The sequence below is a fragment of the Malaclemys terrapin genome, chromosome 9 (genome assembly GCF_027887155.1).
Source record: "Malaclemys terrapin pileata isolate rMalTer1 chromosome 9, rMalTer1.hap1, whole genome shotgun sequence".
Lineage (NCBI taxonomy): Eukaryota > Metazoa > Chordata > Testudines > Emydidae > Malaclemys > Malaclemys terrapin.
The window spans coordinates 96,441,067-96,463,898 of record NC_071513.1 but is presented as its reverse complement, the minus strand read 5'-3'; the positions used below and the strand labels follow the sequence as shown (position 1 = coordinate 96,463,898).

General features: G+C 40.6%; 1 long non-coding RNA gene across 3 annotated transcripts in view; it reads right to left on the bottom strand.

Moving 5' to 3' along the window:
- Nucleotides 1-644: 644 nt before the first annotated feature.
- LOC128843583 (uncharacterized) overlaps nt 645-22,832 on the bottom strand; it is a 51,498-nt gene continuing 29,310 nt past the window's right edge. The window contains exons 1-5 of one of the 3 annotated variants that reach the window (XR_008446308.1): nt 14,178-14,265; nt 12,757-13,126; nt 11,011-11,295; nt 6,168-6,331; nt 645-4,211 (exon numbers count right to left, since the gene is read on the bottom strand). This is a non-coding gene — a long non-coding RNA (uncharacterized LOC128843583). Of the gene's footprint in view, nt 4,212-6,167; nt 6,332-11,010; nt 11,296-12,756; nt 13,127-14,092; nt 14,266-22,832 lie in introns of those variants that run through there. The other 2 variants (XR_008446306.1, XR_008446307.1) reach the window with 2 other exon arrangements.

The window sequence follows — 22,832 nt, the reverse complement described above, 5'->3', positions numbered from 1 at the left end:
AAGAGACACAACTTACAAAATGACCTCAACCTGGAGGCTAAAATGATCCCACCAATTTTGTGCACCAAGTTTTTGTATATGCAAAAAGCTTGAAGTGCAGCTGTGTGTCCAAAATTGAGTGGCTAACGACCCTGTTTGCACAGGCACATCCATTATTGTTTTGCATAGGACTTGAGCTTCAAAAATACACTTGCAATGGCTTCATTGTCCAAATCTCGGCACATCATTTTGAAGGCAAATTTGGAAATGCTGGCATAAGAACTTTAGTTTCCTCTTCAAGTCAACTACTGTTGGGGTATCATTTATATGCATCCTCTGAAATAAACAGTTTTTCTCTCCCTTGTATTTGAGCCAGGCATGAATCACTAAAATGTTTTGGAATGTACGGTCTATCTAAGGATAAGAGTACATGTATAGCAGGGCATCTAACTCGGGGGGTGGGGGAACAGCAGCTTAAATACAAGGCTATGTGGTGGGAAGAGCATTGGGCTAACAGTAGGTGTACAGAAAAACAAAACATGAGGAACTGATTAAGTCAAAAGTCCTGATCCTGCTCTTCTTAATCAGGGACTACTGCCATTGACAGCAATACAGGAGCAAGCTCCATATACAAATCTATCAATTTCATAAAAACACAAAAAGACTAAGACAAGAAAATCTTTTTAATATTATTTGATCCATTTTTTAGAACACTCAAGAAGGACAAATGCCACCTGATATTTTTATTCTGAAAATATCTTTGCTTTGGTCCTTTACAACATGAAAACAGATAAGATACAGATTTACAAATAAAACAAGATAGGGAAAAATACAGATATGCTTTAAAAAGCCAAATGCAGTTTTAAAAGTGGTTGATTCGATCAGAAGAGGATGTGAATGTACAACTAGACATTCGGAAAAGTTGTACTTTTCTGACTATAATAGTCTTGTCATTTGCACAGCAGGCAAAATGAGGCAAATGGGAATGAAAGATCTTTTTGTACCATTCTTCATTATTTTCAATTATTAGTTTGATCACCACTAAGTAACAAGCGTGGGGCTCTTTTGTCTTTTTCTTTTTTTTCATTCTGCCCTAATATTCAGAATGGTGCAAGTTCTGACAATTTTCTTTCTGATATTTAAAAGACATTATCAGGATTACAGGGTGTGATCCTGCTCACCCTCACTCATGTCAGTAATCCTTACTTAGCCAAATTGTCCCATGGAATAAGAGCTGGAAGACTGAGTCCCAGTTTTGGGCAGTTGTGACTATTTGGTGAGTCAAATGTGTCATTTGCTCACTGTCGATGTTTTCTTCTACAAAGAGGCTGTCAAGTTTGAAAGCAAATTAAATACACATTTATAAGCAACCTTATTATCATTACGCACTATTTTCCAAAGGCCAGAGAAATGTCACAAGCAGTACAGATTGGTTATATTCCAGTGAACTCTGACCAGCAAAACTATTTTGTTGGAGACCTTCTATCAGCAGTTCTGGTCACTACATGTCAGTCAGCCAAACAAACAAACACTACGGTCACATGCTCAAATGCACATGACAGCAGCAGATGTGAAGCTGTGAAAGGACCCTTTGCAGTTTAAGCACCTGCAGGAATTTCAGAACCATTGGAATGCCTTCCACTCTAATGCATCTGAACCTCCTGATACAAAGAGCCCGATCCTGAATGTCACCCCAGCTCCCACTAAGGTCAGCTTGGCCCCAGGTTGGCAGTGAGAAAATAGCTCCTGGAATTTACAATATTCCATCCCTATAGTGACAGACAGTGGGGGTGCTTCAGGGAATAAGGACAGTGCTGGCAGCACAATGCCTCACACTTGCTTAGGCGGTGAAAGAGGGATTCATGAAATAAGCAACAGGCCAGACTAAAAAAAAATAAATACATCCCCATTATGTATTTAAAGTTTGTGTTACCATTAAACCATCCACCATTAAAACTTTAATTTGAAAGTGCAGACACCAGCTATAGTCCACATACATGTACGGCGTTGTCAAATTACTTCCTACATTTAAGAGTGCACAAAAGCGCATGTGATTTACTATTCATAACGTTTTCCATCGGATAGTTTGTAACTGATCAACAAAAAGAAACTATAACCCTCTGATAATCTTTCTGCCCATTTTAAAAATTCTGATTATAAGCCTCCACATTATTTTGCCTTTCATGTCTCACATCTGAATTTCTTTACTTTAAAAAAGGTTACAGAAGAGATTTATTTTATTGGCAAGAAACACTCAGTTAGATCATCCATTAAGAGTCATTGTCAATGAATCAGCCTGAGATGGAATGCCAGCCAAGGGTTAAAAATATCTTCAGACCCTGATTCTCCTCTCGCTTTCACTGGTATAAATCAGGAGTATCCCAATGAAGTCAACAGCTTTACTGGGGTAAAACAAGTGTCAGAGGAGAATCAGGTCCTTAAAGTTTACTGTAGTCAAATATGAGTTGGAACGCCGCTCCGCTGACACAATGCTTTAAAACTACTAAAATAGTAAATAGTTTCCATGAGAATTCAGATGTTGAATGTCTCTTAAGGTTTGAGGTGTTTATTGTTTAGGCAAATTATTATTATTTACTTTCTTTACTTTCCAGCATTGGGGGAGCCTTTTCTATCTTATTTAATTGCCCCCTGTGTCAGTACTATGGTCAGGGGGTTATTTTGTAGTTCCAACTGTGAGGCGAGTGGCCACATAACTTTGTCTGACTTATTTAGGTGTGTTTGTGCCCGGACTCTCATCTAAGTTTGAGGGAACATGGTCCCTCCCACGATGTCATATCTATCTAGAGTATTCAATCAATTTTCTGGGCTCAGATATTTGGTAACCAAGAACCATTTGTCACCATCATTGTCACTAACAAATTAGTAATTGTGGCATGGGTGTGTGATTGCAGCCTTGGGTCAGGGCTCTGGCCAGTGGACTAAGTCTGTCAATAGAGTGATTTGTTTGTGTTAATTAGTGTCCAATGTTACAACATTATTTCATGTGAAATATATGAACGCTTTTGGAACATCCAGTTTTCTGTCATCCGTTATCATTCACCTTGGTTATGCAGACAGCACATTTGCATTGATATAGACACAGTAATTACAGCATGTGTGTGTATGTTCGCAGTTCTAGTTGGGAAGAGAGCAGTCAGATGCCAATAAATGCCTCCTTAACAGGACTCTAGCCAGAAGATCTGGGAATATTTCAGCAACTCTCTTCCTCTCTGGTAATTAAGCACAAAATTAATGTAATTCTATTCCTTTACTGGTCATGGGAGCTGACAGCAGAAAGAAATGGGCCTCCGTGCTAAAAAGATACTTTTTAGGGTCTATGCAGGTGCCAGTCCTACCATGGGCACCATTTTCACAACCTGGCACTTCCACTAGAGGCAGATCTTAGTGATTTCCTAGAGAGATCCAGCAGTCCTTTGGTTGCTAGTTGATTGGGATATGGTTTTGTCCAAAATGAATTTCATTTAGTCATAAAACCACAGCACTTAGCATAATGGGCTCTGGATCCATGACTGGGGCTCCACAATATAAATAATAAGTAACCATCATTTTTGTTCCAGGCCTGAAATTCATTTTCCATAATCCAAAGCAACTACATCAAGGGGGTGAACATGGCAAATCCAAATTCAGCGACTAATACCCCAAAATAGTCATGAGTATCTTTTCTCCACTAATGGTCCAGCTCCTAATATATGTAGTGCTATACATTCCACTTATTAGACCCATCTTAAATGGGTGCGTATATACATTTTTAAACGGGAAGATAATGGTGAAATTAGATATTTATTAGAGGTGATTAAACATAGAGGAAAAAATCCAAATAACTTTGCCATATTTTTTTCAGTTTGGGGTAGTATTTTTTTTTAAACTAATAAAACACTTTTTAAATCTTCTAGCCAGCTCTACATCCATAAACATCATGTTGTCCACTCGTGAATATGCTATTCTCTTACCCCTCGTGTTTAAATAAAGTATAGATCCATTACATTTCTCTATCTTCTTGCAGTCCATGTGACACTTTGTTTACACGCTGCTCCTTCAGATATGTGTAACGGCCATTCCACAGCAGGACAACTTCTTTCAGAACCCACCACATTCTTATGCTGGAGTCTACAGTCGCTGAGTGGCTGCTTTTCTTTTCCTATTCAGCTAGTGTCTACATTTTTGGTTCAAAGTGAAACTGTCCCGGACCTCAGAACCTCCAGAAAGCAAAACTAGGGGGAAAAAATCAAGAAACAGACACTGAGGGCACTAGTGTATTATCAGAAAGAATTTCTATGTGCTGGGCTGCCCAGCAGCAAATTAGAAAGTTTTGGCTCCTAAGAATGAGTTGTGTTGTTTGCTCCTGCACACTGCAGCTGCTCTCCTCCTCCCCCCTTTTTTTGGTGGTTTATTACACACAAGCTACTAATGAATGGGAGCCGCTGTTTTACAGTACACCACGCTTACAGGACTTATCTCTAGGCCTACCACAGATTTGACTGATCAACAGCAGGGCTCCGCCATCATAATTCTTCCTAGAAACAGGAGGATAAAAAGGGGTTTGTTGGAGGTTGGCTGGGTCTGCAGAGAATCCTGCCTGCAGGGCCTGCTGATGCCATCGTTCGCTGCTATGGTCTTTGGCCTAATAAGGTACAGAAACAAAGATTGTTCACTTGTTCAAAAATACTAAAGTGCCCGAGTGACGGAAAGTGGAGAAAGCAGGGCACTCATCCAAGTGGGATTAAGGCCGCAAGTGCAACTTTATAGGGCTGACTGGGTGGCACGGTGAATATCTGCCACTGAAAAATCTAGTCCAAACATAATTTATGACATGTCATTCACAGTCAGAGGTGGCTGTCATTAAGAGTTAAGTGTTGCATTGTGTTCAACTGATTCTGATAAGAATTCTGTAAGCTGCTTATATGTTATCATAACTCATGAGGAACGAGCGAGAGTGAGCGGGGACACACGGCAGAGCGGAAATTGAAATGATTCGCCACTCTGCCGTCGGAGCAAGCTGGATTGCTGCGGCCTTGGTGTAAGGTAGATTGCACACATCTAAGGGATGCTACAGTGGAGTAGGATCTAAGAGCCTGATCCTGCAAATATTTACTGCCAGGCATAGGAGCCGAGTCAATATTGGTGTTGCAGCCCCTTTGCACCAGCTAGCCTGGCACAAAAGGACCAAAGAGGAGGCATAACTTACTAACACCCCCCGCCCCCCCCCCCAGTATAGGGAGCCTATGCCTGGTGCAGAGCTGGCACCCCCAGCTCTGCATCGCCTCCACAGGAACCCTGGGCAGTAGGGAGGTGGAGTGAGGGCATGGCCAGGGTGGACCTGCGCTTCAGAAATTCTGCACCCCCTACAGTGGCCCATAATGGTCATCATAGCAAAGGGGCAACTTAGGGCTGCCTTAGCATGTGCTGAGGGCCAAACTGACCCCTCTAACTCCTGATGAGGGGAGGCACAAACTGCCATTCCTCAGTCCTGTGCCGTGGTAGTATGCACTACGCCCAGCAGTACGTGTTTGCCGGACTCGGCCCTTAAGGGTATGGCTACACTGCAATAACATTCCCGCAGCTAGCCCATGAGAGCGGACTTGGGCTTGCAGAGTTTGGGCTGACGAGCTGTAACACTGCACTGTAGATGTCCAGGCCTGGGCCGGCGCCTGGGCTTTGGGACCCCGCAAACGAGTTGATCCCGGCAGGTGTCATAATGAGATGAGGCTAAAATGTTTCTCTGAAGCTTCATGCAGGTGGCCACAAGGATACCATAAGAGTAGAGCTGGGGGAAATTGCCATATTTAGAGTCGGTACATTCATGTTTGTGAGGCTTGACAAAACTGGAGGAGAAAGTGGCTGTGCCCCCAAAAGCCACATGTTCCAGCTGGTTGAGCACCCCCTTACATAGCTCACAACTGAATGGAAAGGCACGCAAACAACTTGCTTTGCTGCCAACAATACTACTGAATGGTTTAACCAGCAGAGCTTTGAAGAGACGTATGACCATCTGCTCCATCCCAGAGAACCCCTGGATGTCAAAGGCAAAGCCCCGTTGAACTAAATGGATCCGTCCCAGTCCAATTCAACCGTATAGCCACGTTAAAAAAAAAGTACATTTATTCCTAAACCCAAGTCTTTCTATATGTGGGTAGAGCACGGATGTAATAAGAACAATTCACACTTACATGGTGCTGTCCATTTTCATACATGCTCCTTCAACAACAACATGTCCTTCAGGTCCCGAAGCTCAATTGTTGTCATTCCCTCGTAGTAGGGCTTCTTCAGTGTAACTTGTTCAGATACAGCACGGCTAGAACGACCATGATCATATTATGCTCACCGAGGCTGCCTGTCAAAAGGGTGGAGGTGGTTTGATTTTTAAACTGGAATAGCTGCTTTTTAAAGCCCTTAATGGATCAGGCCCTGGCTATGTTCAGGACCTCACCCATCAGGCCAAGGCTTAAGGAAATGTGTGCTCAGACACCATTGCTTTGAATTCCCACCATTATTTAAGTCAGTCAAGGATCACAACTTTGCTACGCTGTGGCCACCTCCATTTCAGTATCTCCTATTCACATTTATATTCATAGTTATTCCCTCCACTTTACCCTGTCTTTACCCCCCACTTTTTCAGCCCTTCCTGTTTTTATATTCTTACAGAGTGGTCTTTTGACTTCCCTCTGTATTTTATATTATTCTGCTGTGCCTTGCTCTGAGAGCTCTGGCACAGGGGGCGGGGATGCCTTAGAATTAAAAGTATTATTGTAAAGTGCTTTCCAACTAGTAATTAATCATCATAATACCCTGGTGTGGTAGGTGAGCATTATTATCCCTGTTTTACAGAAGGAAGCAGTGAGGGTCAGTGCAGCAAGGGCAAAGAGTTAGTCAAATATAGGATTAGAACTCAGGAGGCCTGATTCCTAGGTTTGTGCTCATATGCTAAAGCATCATTAGAGGGTTCGGCCAAATCCCACTTTTAGCCAAAGGAGGAGGAACCTGTAAACATCATTGTTGCAACATACTGTTACAGGGGAACAATAGTGTGTACTTCCCCAAAAATGCAACTTTGTCATGCTATATGACTGGTGATCAAGGGTCGCCTATCTGCTCATAAGCCACTTAGGATATCGTCTTAAAGAATACTACTTCCTGTGTTCCTTGTCGAAATGCAAATACCTGCCTTTGAGGCGACAGGTCAGGGGGGATGCAGGGTTGCGTCCTACCCCGCCCCCAGATTTGCTGCTTGGCTTGTACTGAGCATGCTCACACGGACTGAGCATGCTCAGTAACACTGCTGAAGTTGGCTGCCCTCACGCTGCCCCCACACCATCAGCAGGCACAGATCATCTCTCTCTCCGTGCTGCCCTCATTGTGCTAATGTGTGTGCATGGCCCAACCCTCAACCCGCTGTTTGAGGTGTGCAGCACTTACAGCAGGTGACAACAGCAAACCCTATGAACTCAGGAAGTGCAAACAATTACATGATGGCTGCTTCTTTCATGAGAGTGCTGGAGGATAACATGAGAATCTCCTGGCGGCACCCCTGTGCTCCCAGCACACCTACACAGAGGCAGCCATAACTTGCCCCAGTGTGTAGGAACGCACATAGACAATTACACCATAACTTGCCCCAGTGTGTAGGAATGCACATAGACAATTACACATCCAAGCATGCTTATGTACACAAAATAATTAATTATATATAGAAAGACATCTGTGCATGCATTTATCTATTGTGCATTCAAAACTGTGTGTGCGTTTGTGTGCATGTGTGTGCACGTGCATTTATCTGGATCAGAGTTAAGGTGAATGTAAATTAGGTGCCATTTTTTCAAAAATGAATATTTTTATCACTGATTCCTAAGCCCCTAAAAAGATTCTTGGTTTTGCCACTCTGACTTCTACCTGAGACCCTGAAATATAGATAGAATAGTAAATTGATTGTGCTTCTATATATAAGGGAATATGGAAGATCAAAGCTAGTCCAGAACTTGCATTTTGTAAAACTGAAGCTTTTGCAAAATGTAAGATTAATTGCAGTTATTTCTCTTTTAAATCCAGTGCCAACTGTTTTCTTTAAGTAAATATTCCACCTTAGTGTTTGTAGTATTGTGTTTGTGCATGAGAACCTGAAAATGAAACTGACTAAAATATCATGATAAAAAACTGAAATTCACTAGACTATTTCCAGTGTCCAAACAGAGAGCAATGTAAAAAATAAATAGTAAAAATAGTAAAATAAATATTTAAAAAAGTAATATGAAAATTTAATACACATAATCCAAGTTATTTGTAACATAAGAGACTGTTTCTTTAGTTTGACCCACCAGTGACACTTTCAGTTATGAGATCACAGTTTACTAGCATTTTTATCCATTGTGTTCATAATCTAAAATGCCAGTTGCAAAAGAAAATGCAGCTACAACAAATCATTTTTGATAATGCACAGTTTAAATTTTACAAAGAAATGGGATCTCCCTGAAAGACTGCAGTATAATTCACTTGAAACAATACTATTTAAAAGAACAGCTAGTATTTTATTCTTTCTTGTATGCCAGAACCACTCTCCAAAGGACAGTTTCATCGTTTAATCTGGGCATCAACAGATGAAAAGAAAAATCACATTTTCAGTTATGTCTCTTTTTTTCTAGGCAGCGAATTTCTTAATAAAACAATCTTTTTCAACATGTAAAGCAGCAGCAAATTAAGAAAGGAACTTGAATCAATTTTCCAGGCAGTGACACTACCACTTTAACAGATTCCCACTGTATTTGGTTTTAGTTGCCAGAGAAGCCTTGTTCAGCCTATTTGGGGGCCCCATGAAATGCTGCAAGCACTACTGAAATGAGTACTTGTCTTTTGTTGTGCTGCATGCTAGCACCATACAGTGCTGAGCTGATAAATCCACTTTTTCTAACACAAGCATTTTTCAAACAAAACTACCATGAGACTGATGAGTAATGCCAGCTTGCCAAAAACCCACACACACCACCTCTGTTGACAATGACAGCTGTTAAATTCACATATTCACAAAATGAGATTTGTTACATAACTAGAAACTACAAGACTGTGCAAGAGCAACTAAACAGCAAGAGAAATTGCTAACCAACAATTAGATTACTAGGAAAATAAATAATACGATTTGGAGGTATATTAGCTTGCTAGTTACCATTATAAAAGTAGCACTCTGCTTGGTATATACAAAGGTTATTGGGCCCTTGAGAACATGCATCATCAATCGCTTTGTAGTTTTGTTTAAACAAAGCTGGTGTGAAGGGGGAAGGGAGCATATCAGCACTGCCTTATAAGATGTGAATACAAGGGAAACAAAAAGCCAAATGACAATATCTCTATGGAAGAAGTGGTGTCCTAAACCTAAAAGACTAACAGTGAGTCTGAAGAACTAAAACAAAGTAGAGGGGAGATTTAGGTTGATTTCGTTCTAACAAAATAACAATGACAATGACTTTTCTCTTACATAGCACCTTTTATTCAATGATCTCAAAGCACTCTATAAAGGTGAGCATTATTATTCCCATTTTACAGATAGGGAAACTGAATTACAGAGAAGTTAAGTAACTTGCCCAAGGCCAAACCCAAGGTCAAACAGGAAATCTGAGGCAGAATGCAGAACAACACCCATGTCTCTTGACTCTCCACCATCTGTTCTAATCATTGGCTCACACTGCCTCTTACTACAATCAGTATTTCTATAATTGTTTTGAAAAACTGTAATCAAGAAATATGGGTCTGAGGCAGGATTCAGGTTGGGAGAAGAAGAGTCACTGAAAGATTCCAAACAATGGCACACTGTGGAGTTGGTGCTACAATCCAGAAAAAATATCAGTGCTGAGAAGATGGAAATGCCTATAAGATCCTGCCAACCCACACATGTTGCTGCGAATGCCAGAAAAGGGGTACTGAATATGGTTGATCTGGAGGTAAATCAAAGGGGGAAAAACACTGGCTGTCTTTATTAACAGCAATTTTTTAAAAAAATCCTGTAATTAAACCACTAGCCTCAAGTTCAGTAGAACTTTTATATATCTAAAATAATCTACACTTCCATTGTATATGCCCAAAGCATAATTTACTTGTGTCACATTATAATGGGGATTGTAAAGATTTGTTTCCTAATCAGGATTTAACATAATGGGGAAACAGCACACAGAAGCTTTGCATCAGAAAGTGTGTGTAGAATGGCTATACTTCAAATGAGGGCTACGATTATATGATATGCCCTCTCTGACTCAAACTCTCCAACAAGTTGCAGAGGGAACATATCCTTTATAATCTTATGCACCATCAGGATACACAGCTAAATCACAGACCATCAAGAAAAACAGAAGTTAAAGTTTCAAGGGCCGTGTCAATTGGGTTAGGTTGTATATAATGACTACTTCATGGTATACCTTTGACAACTTAAACGGAACATTGAACTGCACATCTAACCACAACCAGAAATAGAAAACACTTCCAATGTGAAACATGGCCAAGTTAATGTTGCTCTTTGGAACCTTAACTGTGTGTTTCCTGACTCTGGGCTAGATAGTAGCAGGCTCTGAAATGTGACATAGTAGGCAGGGAGGAGTACCGAACCTCCCACAATTTGGGATGGCATGAAGGAGGTTAAAAATTCTCACCTTTGCCGCTGCTAATGTTTGGTTGGAGACAATCTATCATTTGTATACATGATGGCTGAATCTTCACTATGGAAAAAGATAAAGGGCTTTTTTCTCCACTTCCTGTGTTTTCATTTGCATCTGTGCATTTTATATCCACTTTGCTCAGGTGCAGATGACTGCATGACGTGAACAGACAGACGATAATCAGGCCCCAACCCGATTTTATTTTAAGGAAATGTCCAATTTTTCAGGTTATTCTAAAATGCAAGTAAAATTGCAGAGAACCAAAGATCTTGGGATTCACTTCTTTATTTCCGATGCCAATTATTTTTGCCTGTTCTTGATGGTAAGGCTGGGGCAGGGGCTGGGAGAATTTTGATCTGCGTCCCAGGGAAATACTTACATTCTCCATCATGCAGACTGTCTTAGTAGCAGCCCATGTGCTTGTTAGGCAGGACGGGGGAAATGTAGAATCATGCCCCAAAGGAGATGAGGATATAGTAAGCTCTGCTAAAAATCATTTGATTGCTCATAACTCTCATTTTTTAAATATGTTTTCTGTAAACCAAGCAAAGGCACTAGTCCTCATTGAAGAGTACGAGCCAGATTCTGCCAGTCTTATTCCCACAAGGAGTGCCTCTGAAGTCAATGGGCCTTCTCATGTCATTAAGTTGTTTTTGCTGTAGCCCTGTTTTAAAAAAATGTGTAGTTAGTATTCACTAAGAAAACCATGAAAGCATTTACCCCGGACTTCAACAGGTGCAGGATCAGGCCCTAGCTTATTTGGGGCCCATCTCTGCCACCCTTACTCACCCTAAGTAGTACCTTACGTCACACCAAGCCACACTGGGCCAGATTCTGCCACCCTTATGCAGATTGACTAATATCTTATTCCACAAATGTTCCACTGATTTCAATGAGACTATTTGCAGAGTAAGGTACTATTCAATGTGAGTAAAGGCAACAGAATCTGAGTCACAGTAACCAAAAGGAGCATTCGCAGAGTAAAGCACTATTTGTTGTGAGAACCAGTCTCAGAACTGAGCCTTTGGGTCAGACTCTGCCACGCTTATTTGTGTTTAATATCTCACTCTTTTGGCATCTCCAGTGGTTTCAATGGGGCCACTCGAGGGGGAAGGTACTAACCGAACGTGAGCAAGGATATTGGAACCTACTTCTTATTTACTAGGCATAGTAAGAATGATTTGGGAAAACATTCCTGCTGGGGTGAGTTTACTTAATTTTTCCTAAGAATGGGACAAAATAGTTACACAACTGACTTTCTTCACAGCAGTTTTAAGGTCACATATGAAATTTTAAGAACATTGTTCGACTTGGTAACTGTATTTTTCCTATTCCACACAGTCCCACTTCTGCAAATGAATAAGGATTACTCAAGTGAGTAGGGGTGCAGAATAGGTTCCTTAAAATAGTAATAAAATAGGACAATCTCAGTAGGAACCCAAAGCAAAAAGCTACTTGCTGAGAAGCTCAGGATTATATACTTTGTTACCTCTGCACAATAATAGCCCCAAGAAAATTCTGCATTTCTTACAATGGTCAAGAATATTTCTTCTTGTGTATAGGTATGATCTTAGCATTGTTAGAATTCACATGTAACCAAATTTGTGGCTTGGCTATTTGTTTTACAAAACAGCAATGGACATAGCCTGTGAAACCAGCAGGCCTTTATTACAGGCTATTTTTGCATGTTATTTAATTTCCTTCTTTAAATAAAAAATTGCATCTATTAAGATTATTTTGAATCTAAAAAGGCTGCCCATATTAAAGAAGTTACTTCCTTAAATAAACAACCTGCTGTTTCTGTGGTGTTAAGAAAATATCTAGTCTTTATAGTCTTTATAGACAGTGCCTATTTGGCTACAAATCAGCCAGCCTTATTTACATATTTGAAATCCAGATGCAGAGGAAATACTAGGTTTGGTTTGGAATATACAAAGGGCCTATTTTTCACATGTTAACATTCAGAATATTTAATATAAAATAGCACTGGGGAGGGGGGAAAGGGCTTTGCTGAAAAGGTTTATAACAGAGGTACCCAATGCTAATAAAAACTTTTCACCAACAAGGTTATTTTAAAAAATAGTTTTTTAATATGCTTTTAATGACCTCTACTCCTCATACCTACCTCCTTGCTTCCAAAATTGTTTGTACTGTCCCCAATAACACTCAGTGGAAAGCTGTCATTCCTGGCTAAATCCTTACTTAGGTTGGATGCTATGCCTCCGTTAGACAGGGTCAGAAGGTCACAATCGATTTTGGAGACCACCTGGAGAGTCCAGGCCGTGAACTGACTCAAAAAATTTATATCAGAGCTGGAATGGTCCACCTCCCAGGGCTAGGCCTGGCCTACCACTCCAACTGCAGGATGGGGCCTGCCAGGCCCAGCTCAGAAAGAGGCCAGAGTTGTTGACCCTGTTAGCTGACCTCTTCAAACTTCAGGAGAATTTTTCTGGCAGTTACCACGGTGACTGGGCGCTCCAAGCTTATCCTTCTTACTGAAAAAAAATTAAGAAGAAAAAAAAAATGTTAAAACCTACCTTGTAGAGATGCCTATCAAGAATCAAATACATAAATGTTTTAATTGTTTGCTTCTTACTTGGACGACTCTAACATTAATTGTTACAGTCAAACTAATCAAGAAGGCAGTTAAGCTAAATAAAGTTTTAATGTGCATAAAAAAGTAATGTTCAATATATCAAATGAGCGGCATTTCCAAAGCCAGTATGCCATAAATGATACCCCAAGGATTTAGTGTGGAAGTATAACATTTGTTTTCCTTTTTATATCTGCCTTCAACCTACCAATATTTCTTATTGATATCAGAACAAATTGAGAAAAAGATCAGCAGAGGAATCTAGTCTCTCTTTGGCTGCTATTCCCTTTGCAAACCAATTGTTTGATTAAAACATTATTGACTATTAAACAATGCATTGTTTTAGTCTCTTAAGCAGAAAACATGTGATCCATTTCATCTATAATGAAATATTACTTAGGGAGTGCTAAGAGAAGTTGTCAGCCAGTGTTAATGTTATTTATTTAACATGTCTTTCACACGAACCATTTCTCAATTAAAAATTTACCAGGTAAGCAAAATGTCTTGTTGTTGGGGGAAAATGCTTTAAATGTGATATATTGAAGGGTCAGAGAAGACACTAAGCAAAACAAACTAATTGTGTTCTTTATTTATAAAATAGTGAGCAAGAAAAATATTGACATTTCTCCATTTTCTGAGCAATATCACATTATACATGAAGCTTATATGTAAATATATGTCTCAGACGTCAACACCAGACACAGAATCTTACTGAAGGGAGCAAAGAATGGTAAACTAGGTTATATCTGCAATAAAATCCTACTTTAGGGCTTCTGGTGGCAAGCTGTCAATCAAAATTCCTACTCCTCATTTCTGGAGTACTGTTAAACAGGTTTAATGATTGCAAATTTAATGTTTTGTCTGGCACCTGGTTTTGAAGTATCTTTTTTTGTTGTTGTTTGAAGAAAGTAAAATATTAATATTCAAATTGTTGCTCTACGGCGGTTACGCACTCATTTAACTGTCCCCTTCCACCTCTGATAGTAACATGGGACTGGGTGTAACTGAAGAGGTTTCTTCAACATCAGGATAACTTTGGACTCTATGAGCGAAAAAAAAAAAGGAAGGAGATTTGGTTTGAAAAGCAAGAGAGAGTTATATAACAAACTAGAATGTCTTTTGTCCCAGTTTCATTTTTCATCTCCACTGGGGGGAAAACCAGACAGATGTGTAGTAACCTACATTTAAAAAAAAGTGAATACAAGAAATGTAAAGGACTATTTTAACCAAATCCTCTTTCTTTCCTTCATAACCTGATTCAGCTGCTTTAAAATATTCACATGCCTAAAACACCGTATCTTTTTTTAATTGTAATAGTTTCAAGTCATTTTAAATTAATAATGAAAACAACACCTCAAGATCCCTTTCCAGGGATAGGTTATAGAAAAGATCAGTCTTTGAGTAACTGATTTTTGTATTGTTTTTTATTGTAGATCTGTAGGGTGGTTTTATTTTAGTTTTTGTTTGTATGTGCCTGCTACAATCAACTGATTGATTAATGTACTAGTGAGAAGAAGGAACAGAGCTACAGGGCTGTTGGGTTTTTGTTTTTTAATCTTTTCTCTCACTTTTTTTTTTTTTTTTTTTTTTTTACATTCCTGCTGAATAACACTGTACATGTAAACATGTGGCTTTCAAGGAGGTAGCATGATTTATGAAGTCATGCTCAGGGCCAGCCAGGTTGGTGACTCAGAGGAGACTGTGATGCCAACTCATTCCCTGGTGATAAACACTGACTGTCCTTCCCACAGCCAGGCACCCCTGGCAGCCTTATTAAAAGACTTTGTGGTTGGCAGAGCATTGAGTACTAGCGCAGGAAATGAGGTCCTCTCCGGTTTAGTACAGAGATGACTGAAGTTCCAGAAGGCTGTAAGCAAAGCCAACGTATCCTGAGTCACCAACTTTAAACTATAGGGGACTCTACAGTTCTCAGTTTGAGCTGGGCCAAGAATCCTGCTTTCCTTGCAGCCCAGAATCTCTCATTGATTTAACTGAACACTTTGCAGACTGCAGGGATTAATCAAGAGAATAAGTCAGACGTGTTATTTGTAGGGTGGAAGGTCATGGAATTTCTATCTCCCACATTCCTCCCACCGAACTCCCTCAAAAATCTCTGCTCCCTGACTTTATGCTCAGTAGCTTTCCAGCCAGGGAATGTATGTCTTTCCCTAGCCCCTACAGAATTTTCTGTATTTTGCATTATGGTTTGCTAGCTATATTACAACAAGCCATTTATCTTGGTCTATAGCTTGGGGACCTTTTGTATGGCCTCCCTTCTTCCAGGAATTTCACATATAAATCACAGGAAATAAGGAAATCTTTAAGACCAAGTGGGCAGCGTTTTTTTATTGTAGGTCATTCAGAAACCATATGAATCTGCAATTGTGGAACCCATTTTTTTTTTTTTTTTTGTAAAAGGCCCCCAAACGAGCAAATAACCCCCTGGGAAGAAGCTAAAATCTCAGGGTGCATTAGCGAGTGAGGATTCTGATGGTGTGTGTGACATTTTTCCAATCTAAAGTCCCTCCATGCTATTGCAACAATAATATTTAGACCATGTGGGGCTCAGATTATTGCTCTAATAAATTGTTTTTATTGGTTCATTGTGGCAAATAAGCCCCCGATTGATTTGTCTCCTAATCAGCATGGAGAATGCACTCCGCTGTAATTAAATCTTGTGTAACAGGGCACTCTGTGTTCGCTTGTCTCTTAGCTTGCAGTGGTATGAAATACAGTACATCAAACGGTATACTGTACGCGATAGGCATCGTGCCAGCCCAGAGGACGATTATGCTCGCTTGCCTTTAGTGTGGTTACAAATTAGTATAGCTTTACGATGTATGTAACTGCGTGCATCGCATGGGAGCAATATGGAAGTTACTGGAGAAGGGAAATGGCCAAAGATAAGGTCTTGTCTCTCTCTAATTTCTATAAAGGTTTGGCCTTTAAAGACTTTAAGTTTCTTAAAATAGCTCTGTGATCTTGTATTGCATCCCTCTCTCCCTTTCTAGATCACCCGGGGAGAACTTCAGGCGTCCAAGAAGTTTCCTCTCTTTCCATAATCAACTTTTTAGCTGCCAGACAAGCTAAATTCTCGCTCTTGCTGGGCCCTGGATGGTGCTAAGACGCTGGTACAGAAAAAAGGTGAATGCAAAAGACCCTCCGGAAGTGAACCAACTTCGAGATTCAGTTCTCCTGTTCTCTTAGGCTCTGACAACGGATCTGCACAAAAGTTACAGGTGTTATTTGGTAGCGTCACCTGAGGATTCTGCCAGTCGCCATTTGTTTGCTGGTCTTTTCCAACACGCCTCTTCCCTATTTGATTCCCTCCTGGGGATTTCTTTCCACCTCGACACCCAAGTGATTTTTTTTTTACCTTCTTAAGCGTAGAGAGTAGATGCAATCTCGCAGTAATATAAAATGTAAATCCGGAAAGAGAAATTGGATTTGTTTAAGGGCTGATCTTAAATCAAATTTTAAAAATCCCTTGATTTTGCTTTCACGTTAATATTTTGATCCAGCCTTTTAATGCAACATATTGGATGTAACCGATTCGGAAAGTTCAAACAACATTGACGTGAAGTTTGTTGTCCGACTGGGAACATCCTCTTCGATTTCTAGGCCTTCAAAATAGTTTGGAACTTCTACAGACTCTCACACCCACCCCCGTCTTTGCACACATCCACTTAACACACCCATCGAGAGCTCCTCACACACATACACACACACTTTGTACCCCTATAGAACTAGCTAATACATCCAAACAGCAACAGCACACTGGATTCCCCTCGGAATAACACGCTTCATGCTTAGAGACAAAAGTATGCGAATAAGCTGTAAGTGAAATTAACTAAAGCCAAATCATCTCCGGGGCTGGGAGGGGGGAACCCCATCCACACGGCCCAAGTCAGTGTCCAAGCTATTGGGAGCGCTCCCCTATTGATTGGAATGGTCACTGCTTTAGGGTGATTGAGGACAGATTAATGCTTCTATACATTAATGCTCTTTTCTTTCTGGCTTCCCTAGCTCTGACTACAGGGAAGCAGGCCAGCGGATAATTACCCCTCAGTGCAACCCTCAGAGCTGGCCTAATCCGAAAGCTCAAGTGCCCGTAAGTAAAACTTCAGGAAAAGTTATTGAAACTGACAAATACAGGGTGACAAATAATCAATAAAAGCCCAGTTCGACATCCTTTATTGTTTTCAGGCACTAACAGCAAGTAATGAAACCTCTGCGAGGACGGGGGGGGCGGGGGGGTAGCCAGGGACTGGGAGCTTGTCTTTTCTGTTGGACAGTCCCCAGTTCAAGAACCCGCAGCATATGCAGGCCGGTCACTCACTTATCAAGCTTAATAAATGACCGCCTCATATGGGCTTCCCCCACGTTTGTATCTGGGTCCCGCAGCTTCAATTTAATTTAATTGGAATCACTTTAATTCTTGTATCTGGCTACCATCCACATTAACTACTAGTTAATATTCTACGTGTACATTCTAGCTACCGCGATATATATAACCATATAGATAAATAGTTGCTTTATAAGTGTATTGGACATACACACGGACAGTTATTCTCTGTGTATATATATAATTCACACACACACACACACACACACACACACACACACACACACACACACACACACACACACACACACACACACACTGTATTGAGAGAGACAGAGAGAGTTGTTTGCCCTGGAAGTTTTACAGAGCTATTGCAACCTAACACATTATATTCCTAATTAAAATTTCAGTCCTTAATCTCCCTAGATTTTCAATGTTGTAATTTCTGAAGGTTTACAAAAGGACAGTGTGAAAGCGGAACTGGTTCTGTCGCCTTCTCTCTCTCTCTCTCTCTCTGTCTCCATGAATTAAGTTCTGATCTATCAGTTTAAAGACTGTACATAAAGTTGGTTCACTTTCAGTTAGGGATTTATTTTTTGTTAAACTGGAGGCTTCTCGTGTCTTTGAGCTTTTGAGCTGTGTAAATGAACTGCAGTGTCACATAATCGATAGGGAAAACTCAGCTGTCACAGATCCTAAAGCAGCCTCTTGCCACAGCAATAACGTGATTTGGCATTTCAAAGTTTGGGAACGTGCTGTCTGGGCGTCTAGGGGTCGGTGAAGAATATCTAAACAGAGAGATGGAGGCTGTCTACCGGTGCAAACCAATAACGAGGAGCTGGAATGACCAGAAATGCCAGTTTCCCATTACTCCCCCGCCCCGACCCCTCTCGCACACACACTCATCACTATGTTTTTTATCAAGCTTTTCCTGCCCAGTTTGCTTGCTGCCGTTATTTCACCGATAAACACTTTCCCGGCAGCTTCCAAACTTTTTGATCCAAATCAAAATCAGGTGCAGTCCTGGGCATCGGAATTTAAACAGCGATTACACCCAAAACAACCCTAAAGCCCTGTAAGAATTTATAGCAGCACCTTTTGCCCATCTTCCGCATACGCCACACAAACCCAGACCACTGAGTTAAAAAGAAAAATCACGCGTGACAAGAAACAACGAATCTCTCGGGGGCCAGTAATACAATGTGGATGACACTTGGTTAAATCTCAGACTCTCTCCGAATCCTTCAGGAGTTTGAACACGATGAAAATCCAAACCTCTTTTCAAAGCCAACTTTGACTGACTTTCTATAGAGCTCTGCTCTGTAGCATATTCTCATATAACGCATAACCTTCTGCGCCCTTGTCATCACACAGTTGTTGGTGTCATTAGTAGGGAGAACATGTTAATTCGACCATGCATATCAGTGTATTTTAATATCACACAGACAGAGAATCGTGACGTGCTAGATTATAGAGCAACTAGAGAATATTTCAGAACCGGTGAAAGGTTGCTCTCGGAAATAATGATCTGGTTAGCCTGCGGCAAAAGATCCATGTAATTCAGAGTTAACGCTCAATGTTCACCGGCCATATCTCCTTGTATCTCAATATGGAACAGCACAAAGGTTTGAAGATAAATTTATGAAAGAAGCAGACCTTTGCAGGCAAAGATTTTCCCACTGAAGATGAGATTTTTAATTGGCTATTGGTTGAGGAATGGAAGTGTAGGAATTGAACGTTCTATACTATTGGCTAATTGTTGTCCATAGTTCACTGCCTATACACACACCAACACTTAGCTCTGTCTATACACACGTAGATGTACCCAAGAAAGTAACTCACACAGTGTGTTCAGATATAAAAGGTTTGAACTTCATATTAGGAAGCTCTCTCAGAGGAGCGATAAACTTCTCTTTGGTCAGGCCCCAGTATTTGATCGTATCTTTATTTTATGTTTGTCCCCACCACAATGGAGCCTGGAGGCTGAATCAAGAAATAGGATTCCGATCGTTTGATCTGACACGAGGAAACTTGCGTTTGTAATATTATAACACCCTAGAGGGAAAAACTCAGAGCACTGTTGCTGAGACAAGGAGTGTGCTTAAGTACCACCATGTTTCAATCCCCATTTGGATATAATTTAAGTCTCCTCTGGTTTACAGTAATACACTCTCCAACCCTCGAGCTGTCCAAAAAGGGGATTTAATGAGGCCGAGTTTATACACTTATATAATTTAGAGGATTCGCTGTCGCAGTAAAATGACAATTGGTACATGTGTAGTGCAAAAGAGGTGAAATCCCATCCAGGGACCACGTTGCTCATTTCTGAAGGAGCTGTCATTTCCAGCAGGGGGGACACAATGAGAAGGCCAGGAGTGATGGAGCTCTGATCTCCATCAAGGAGAGATAACCACCTGATTAAAATAGGCCTCTTGTTCTCTCGTTACTCGATCGTCGTGTGAACTTACCTTATTTACAATTATAGGCAATGAGTGAGTTCCCTAGATTGCAATACACCTATAGCTCTGGTTTATCTTTGTTATCAAGATCATCTCTTGGACAGAATTCTGGACAACTCACAATAAAGGAGCAACACAAATGCTCACAGGGACCCATCTATCTGTCTATACGGAGACATATATACACATGCCAAGGGTCATACAGACACTCATGTATAGTTATATCATTGGAAATGGAACAAATCAATGCTTATAAGAAATAACTGCACAACTGCTCCAACCAATTTAAATTACTATTGTATGAACTGGATCAAAAATAACCAACCCCCAGAAAGCATTAGATTATTTGTTTTTATGAAATACCATATTTTTTTAAAAAAATCCTTTCCCGGTAGATTTGACCATTCTTTTGATAATTTCCTATTTCCGGGTCAATCTGGATCTGGGGCGTTTGAACAATTAAACCGGACAGGGATACACATCTATCCTGAGATGTAATGTACGTGGTTCTCCATTTTACTGTGAAATGGCACAGTGTGTTTGCCGGATTATTATCCCACCACTGCTTGTGCATTTGTCTCTTATGTCTAGTGTCTGTCATTACACAAAGCGTTTTGAAGAGCTAATTTCAAAAGACAGAAAGTATACGCTTACTATAAAAGTCATTAAATTAGCATGACAAGCATAAAGTTCCTACGTTATAATTTGGTTATAGATCTGAAATCTTTACTGCAAGGATGAAGACTACAGCGAGGCACTAATACAAAGTTAGGACGATGATCTGCCGTGTACAATATGGGAGGATTTAGGAAGAATGGGGGGAAAGGTCCTTGTTTCATCAGCCTATTGGTTGGTAATTCACTAAGTAGTAAGAAATTATCTTTGTTTTCCCCCCACCCCATCGCGAGGATCCGATCAGGAAGTCTTACAGGGAGGTCTTCTACACAACAGGTGTCTGTGCAGGTGACCAAAAATTATCGATGTCTTTCATGGTCAAGAATATCTAATTTTGAGCAATGTATATCTAGCACCAGCCAGGTAATAGTTAACTCGCACAGGTAGGAAGCAGACGCTAACATGCAAAGAGTGTCTTAAAAGCTGTCGTTGACTTTTTGTGCAGATTAGAAACTCTAATAAATCCAACTTTTAAAAATAGCTTCCTCTGCGGGAGAAGAAGTGAAAATCCACTCCGAACTAACAGAGACGTGTCTCCATATTACTTTATCACACTAGTCTTAGAAAATACACACCGATTTAGTAGTGGCACATTTACTGCCCTGGCATGGTATCGAATATACTCCAACTTCAACATACACAGTACACGGCAGTTTTGGCAACGTTTAGTTCTCAGACTAGCTGCCTCCCTGAAATGGAACATTTCGACTCGGATCGAATTAAAAGAAAAGAGGAGCCATCGAAAATCTCTTTTAAAATCGTGCTCCCCAATGGTACTGCCCTGATTGAACCAGCAGGTTTACAAATCTGTTTTCAGCTTTCATTTTGCGTCGGGATCAGGACGTGAACTGATTTGTTTGGTGTTCACGAAGCGCACTACAGTTTGTGGATGCCTTCCATTTCCCTTCTCTTCTTTAACCGTTTTAATGATCATCACTGACCTGTTGGTCATACCTACAGTATCAATGTTCCTTTTGCAGGCACCTCACCGTTGGTTTCTTTTCCCCTGCATGTGTCTGCTATTTAACACTTGCTACCTTTGCCATTAGAGTCCTAGAGTGACCCCCCTGGGTATATCTGAAAGAAAGACCCTCTGCATTCCAGCACTGCCTCCTTACCAAAGTAATAGCAAAGGGACCCATTCAGACACATGGACCACACTGAAGCATTAATTAGGCTGATGAAATCCATAGAAATGTATGGATTCAGCATAATCGAGTTTCTTCTGCGGACGATAGTTAAGGAATACGTGAGCAGCTGGGAGAATAGAAAGTACTGTTAGGGTGAAGTCATGCATGTAATTGAGTATATTTAACATAACCATTTTAATGATCGGTGATTAAAAGTGCATCTACTTAAATTGTATACCTCTGCAATTTGTCCATATCAACTTTAGAGCGTTCACAAAGAAAAGGTCGTCATATAAATTTATAAACAAGATCCCTTACTGGCTAAGCATGACTCCAGCAGGACAGATAAACTCTCTGCTTCGGCAAGGGAGGGGAGGGAAGGAGGCCTTTTGCTAGAAAACAGCTACACCAGTGTGATATTAATTAATCACTGTTTTGGCCCTTTTTCTCTCTAATGCAGTCACACTATTAGAAGTGCATAATAAGTGAGTTTTCTTTTCATCCGTAATTATTTATAACAATTAGATCACTCGAAAAATCCTTGGGGTTCTTTCACGTATTAAAAGAGCTGCTTCTCCGTTATTTGACAAGATTTTTAATTTTAAATAGGAGGTTTCCCCGCAAACTCTTGCCAACCATCAAGCAAAGCAATGATACGGGGTTAAACTTCTCCTTCGGTTTAACTTAATAGTATCAGAGTTTACATACTGGCGGGGGACGGATGGGAAAGACTTGGGGAAGACAGAGATGATGGGCATGTATGTGTCTCTTTGCAGGAGATCCCCACAGCATGGGAAATTAGCAGTTGAAATCTGCCAGTGGGGACTATGCGCCACAAAGCCCACGCGTTTGGAAGGCTGAGTTTCTCTCGCTTTCCTATTCACTCTGTCCAGGCTGGATGCAGCGAATAAATAGACTCATTGTGGAGCCTATACACAAACCAACCCAGCCCACCCCACTCCCCCGCCCTTTATGCTTAAAAAGCATACAAATCTGCAA